The following is a 5,593-nucleotide window of genomic DNA, read 5'->3' on the forward strand; positions in this document are numbered from 1 at the left end:
AAAAAAAAAAAAAAAAAAAAAAAAAAAAAAAAAAAAAAAATCAACTGCTTTCCCCCCTCCTCACACCCCCCTTTTCTTTTTACTTTTCCTTCCTTTAGAAAAAAGGATTGAAGACAGAACATCAAAAAGTAATCCAACAAGAAATTAACCCAGGACAGAGAAAAGCCTAACATACAACACATGAAATACCTAACAGCACAGTCTGCAGAAAAATCAGTTTGCCAACAGCTACGTGAAAAACCATCTCTTATTTCCCACTACAATACAAAGCAGGATAAAGCTATAAATACTATGAACTGTCAATTTTCTTTCTTTTTTTTTTTTTTTTTTTTTTTTTTAAAATCAGTAGCTGCTTACAGACATTTCTGCAGGTGTTTAACTACTTAAAATTAAATCTCTCATTAAAAACAGTGCCTCGTTTGCAATAAGGCTGAATACATCTCAGATCTCTTCCCGGGATGAAGCAAACCAGTCAGCAAATCACATTTTTCTGCTTTGTTCGAAGTGATTGAAATCGTTCTTCTGAAAAAAGCAGTGAAGAAAGCATGGCCGAACAGAAATCTCTTGGCATTTAGTGAGTGATATTGGTGGTGGGTGGACAGCTAGACTAGATGATCTGAGAGGCTTTTTCCAAGCTTAATGATTCTATGATTCGGGAACATTGCAGCTAAACAATCAGTACAAAAAGTAAAAAGAAAAAAGATTGTTTTCCTTCACTACCTAGCTAAGCAAAGCATCCTCAGTACCAGACTATTCTTAGCCTATAAAGAAATAAAACAGAAATTGTTTTCAGCACCTCCCATGTAAGCCTCCAACATGTCTGCATGTCTGAGCATATGTAACTGGAAAACATGAAGACGTTGCTGTGGCTGGAAATCAGAGTAACCATGGGGCTTCGCGTTACAGCAGACAGTCCTGACCATTACAGCTCCCTGAGCTACAGATCCATTCACTCCACATCTTGTATGAACAATGAACGCCTGATCTGAGTGCTTCAGAACCTGCCCTGCAGGAGGGAAACAAGACAGAACTTCTCAAAATGAGACACTGAAATCAGCCACCTCTTTTAACAGCCTCTTCTTTTACCTAGCACATATCTATCAGGAAAGAGACAATTTCAAAAATTAACAAACGCTTTCCCAAAACAAGTAGTCTCACACAGTCACTTTCCGGTTCTCGTTATGGCACTTTCAGAAAGAAGAGAGTTCAGGTTGAAAGTGCACAGCCATCCTCCCTGACCAGCAGAGTAGAGTAGAAGTCAAGCACAACGAACAGCAAAACTTTCATTCCAGTATGCCAATACTGAGACTTCTACAAGTTAAGTCTTTTTTTTTGCTGCTGACAGTAACTGGTAAGTAATCTCCTGCTCTTTCTCAGCCAGTGAGGTTCTCCATTGCATCTCTCCTCTTCCACCTGTGCTGCTGAGCAATAGTGGGAACAGCTGGAGTCCCAAACCCACTGTAGCCCATATGGAGACCATCACAGGGCTCTGGTAACCTAAAGTATAGACAGAACATTGGTAACAAAACTTGGATTGGACATTGCCAGAGCATGAAATAATTGTCAGGAATCTTTTGTTATTGCAGTCATGGAGGAAATAAGGGGCAGATTCTTACACATGTGTAGATGACTATACTGGGCTGGTTTTGTCATCAGGCGAGAGACATTAGCTGTTATAGCCTGACTTCTCTTCACTGACTGCTCAGTGGTGTCAGGATCAGAGGAATGAGGCTGATCCTGGGGAGGAGCAGGTGGGGGAGGTGTCGTGGGTTTTGTGTTTCTCACTACCTACCCTGAACATGCACTGAGCTCCTGGACTCGAGCAGAATGACAAGGCACACGGCCACAAAGCTGGAGCTGCACAGCTGAGCATGCACAGCACTCTGGTGGGGCAGCTGCAACACTTTGCCAGATATTTCCCCAAGTCAGAAAGACTGTAGTGGACATTAAAAAAAATAAAACTAATAATTCAAGGGCAGGAAGGAAGTTACCTTTCAAGGGAGATATTGGGTCTCACAATCAGATAACAAGAGAGCCAAACAACATCTAGTTGGTTGCTTCCCCATTCCTAGCGTAGCCTGAGAGAGGGTTGTTACAGAACCAGATGGCAAAAGAAGAGAGAACACAGATGATGCCTGGTGTTCTGGAAAATCTCACTGAAGGAAATTCTCAGAAACTTGACAGTGCACACAACTGACACATTGAGAGAAGAAAAAAAAAAAAAAAGAAAGAAAGAAGAGAAAAATCAGCATTTTAATCCTCAAATAAAAGTTACTGCTAGATGCTGTTAAAATTGAGCTGTGATCAGATCTTACTGCTAGAACATCTCACAATCCTTGTGTTATTTTGAGGACTTCACCATAATTCTACTTTTGTGAAAACCAAAGGAGATCTCTAGACTCATTGCAAGTATTTATGAAAATTCATTTAGGAGAAAGACAAGTTTTAAACAGGTAGTTTTTTTAAATTTGGCTAGAAATATCTGGAAACAGGGCTTGCCAGACTTTCAACTGCCATTTCTGAAAATACAGCAGTAGGGCTTCTGCCAAGGAAAGAGAAGTACGACATTCGTGAATGCTTCCCGTGGAGTTATCACTTCTGTCTTCCCATGACAAATCACCTTTACAATACTTCATTTTATTCCCATAAGAAGGATCCCATTTTACTCTTTTACTTTCAGGAGAATAAACATATATTGAGGTACATTCTCTGCACAGATCCCTGCATCAGTTCCCCAGTTACCATGTTAGGCAGCTATCTCTCAATGGGCTACTCATTCATTTCCACTACAGCACCCACCACTCATTGCTCAGCACTTCTACAAACCAAACGTTTCACCATTCTGCATAGCAACCCCCTTGGTGAAAACAATCAAAGAGACAGAAGAAGTTTTCAGTACTATTCTTACAGCAAAGTACACAGAGGCCTGATTACCCAAGTGTAACACAACAGAAAGCGCAGCAATAATAACAGAACAGCAAGATCCCAAGCTGCAGCAAGTCAGGATTTGCTCAAACGCAACAGCCATGGGCACAGAAATAAAGGAAAGAAGCTGCTTACCTTCAGAATACCCTCAGGTATGCAAGGATCTCCAGCAAGATCCCTCACCTCCACTGCTAACCCTTAAATGAAGTCTGGGAGTGGGGTGGATTCTGGCTCCAGCCCCTTCTGTTCAGCTGCATTGCTTGCACCTGAGCTCCCCTGGGTTAGCCCTGCCTTCCCACCAGGTGCTCAATCACTGATTTATGCCATGACTCAGCGTCACTACACCAAGTAACTCCTAATATGATTTTGTTTCAATAGAAATCTATTCCTAGAAATGTTTTAATGAGTTGAAGTAAAAACCTGAAGCTGCTATAAAACACATGCAAATGCATTTAATGGTAGATATTTGTTACTACACATATTAATTTAAAGGATGTGAAAAATATCCCAGCAAACCTCTCCCTGAATAATTTCAGAGGCCTTTATAAAACTACTAAAGCCAGAATTAAGGAAGTGATGCCATTATAATTATCAAATGTGGCAGAAGATAAGAAATTGCATCAATTTTTGGTGCGATAGTTGGCCAGGGCCATCTAGACTTGTATTTGCTTCCAAGAAGTTTCAAATGCTTTTTAGTTCATTTTAGATTTCAGATTTATATAAAAGACTAGGATTTAAGAAATGTAGGTGTATAATTATTATAACAGCTGCAATTTTCCTAGAAACGTTCAGCCTCATTTGTAAACCACAGTCACAACTCTATTTCAGACCAAACAGTTGAGGTCCAGAAGCAGATATTTACATAACACCCAGAATGATCTATAGCAGTAGCTTTTACCTGAACAAAGAACAAACACACAATTGGAGTACTCACACGTGAGCACAAACATGAAAATTGCTTGAAAATACTCTTTGACAGCTGCTTCCCTCATTAACTAAGAGCTTATCTGGGACATGGAGTCTTTTCAAAAGCTTTGTACCCTGGTTTTGGAATACTTTTCCTATGAAACTCTTTCACAAAGACACATAGGAAAGGTTAAACTCTAATGGAAGTTGTATTTCTAAGAAAGAAAAAAAAATAGAGTTTGAAGATAAAGTTTATCTCACAAAAAGATCACATTGTAAACATTTATATATGAAGAGTGTGGACAAAAGGAACAACTCTGTTATTCACCTACTTTCCACTTGATATATATGTCTATCTTACGATAAGAAATGCAGTTCCCTTCACCTACTTTCTCATTTGCAATGCCTACATGTTCTAACTAAAAAGAAATGACAAATAGCTTTGCAAACATTGCATGTCCAGACCCTCAAAATCTACATTTCCCCAATAATATGAAAAATGAAGCTATCAGAGCTATTTTCCAATTTCTTTGATGCAGCTTCAGGTGATTAAGCCCAACTTCAGATTAAACCATATTAGTATATCATATAAAAAGTCACTTAGAACTCATTCAGATGTGACATTTAACAGGATTTGGGGTATTTATCAATATCTTTAGAAATAGTCTTATGGGAAAATGCAATAAAACTACTCTCTGAAAAGAGCCTTATTTCCAGAACTGCCACCTCAGCAGCACCGTATGTTTTTTACTCCAGAGGTTGATATCCTTCTTATCTGTTTGGCCTGCCTTAATTCTCATTTGTGTGATCCAAAAATCACCCAAACAGCCTGAGATGAGAAGAAGGAAGGAATCAATCACAATGAAAAGATATTGCTTGTAAAACAAAGTCTGAGAAGACAGGCCTCAAAAAGAGGGTTAAAGAAAGATGAAATGTGAAAGAATTTGCATCTTGGAAATGTAATGAAGAATCTCGAAGCAACAGCTACAGCTGCAAATCTGCAAAAATAACTTTAATACCATCTCTGTGCTACCAGCGTCCACTACTTCCAGCAGGATTCAGTTTGGGTTTACCTGGCAATAGGCTTCAGCTCTCCAGCTCCTCACACCACCACCCTCTGCCCTAACAGAGGAACCTTACAACATTCCCATATGATTACTGCTATAAAAACAAGTCAGCTGAACGTGGTGAGTACTCCAGCCTGCGAATGTCATCCTTTCCTACTATACAGCATCACTTTGCCACAGCAGTATTGATTTTTGAAATGCAAGAAGCAGCTCAGCTGGTTTTGATTACCATGTATAAACAGTGACAAAACAAAATAATCTCCAAATTAGAGAGAGAGATTTGATTAAACGCAGACTTCAAATACACTCACTAGCTGCACGAACAGAAAGAAAGTGTGCTGCAGTTTTCAAAATGCTTCTGACTACATGAAGGAAATTATTCAAGTCCTACAGGAAAAGAAATGTTCAGTTGGAAACAAAGGTGCTACGCTATCAATAACACATCTCCATTTGGCAAAGCATTTAAACTGTGTTTTTAGACATGCTCTACACAGCCTTGTGTGCCAGCAGAAAATGCTAAAAAAAAAAAAAAAAAAAAAAAAAAAAAAAAAACCTCTTTAAAGTAAAATATTGGAATTAAATAGACCTGCATAAAGGTGGTGGTGTAGCACTCATCATTTCCTCCCATTTTATGAAACTGAAAAATAGTTATTGTTTAAAATACAAGAAATAAAAGACCTATGTAACAAGAACAT

General features: G+C 38.8%; 2 long non-coding RNA genes across 2 annotated transcripts in view; both read right to left on the reverse strand.

Moving 5' to 3' along the window:
• Nucleotides 1–814, reverse strand: part of LOC122176397 — an 89,226-nt gene extending 88,412 nt beyond the window's left edge. Inside the window, exon 1 of the long non-coding RNA XR_006177731.1 lies at nt 797–814. This is a non-coding gene — a long non-coding RNA (uncharacterized LOC122176397). The remainder of the gene's footprint in view (nt 1–796) is intronic.
• A 38-nt stretch (nt 815–852) lies between these two features.
• Nucleotides 853–3,093, reverse strand: LOC122176393. The gene is made up of 3 exons (XR_006177729.1): nt 3,061–3,093; nt 1,793–1,934; nt 853–1,497 (listed from the first exon to the last, which is right to left on the reverse strand). It is a non-coding gene; the product is annotated as an uncharacterized LOC122176393 (long non-coding RNA).
• Nucleotides 3,094–5,593: the final 2,500 nt, after the last annotated feature.

Source organism: Lagopus leucura, unplaced genomic scaffold (genome assembly GCF_019238085.1).
Source record: "Lagopus leucura isolate 7727_CA_CO unplaced genomic scaffold, USGS_WTPT01 Super-Scaffold_760, whole genome shotgun sequence".
NCBI classification, from domain to species: Eukaryota; Metazoa; Chordata; class Aves; order Galliformes; family Phasianidae; genus Lagopus; species Lagopus leucura.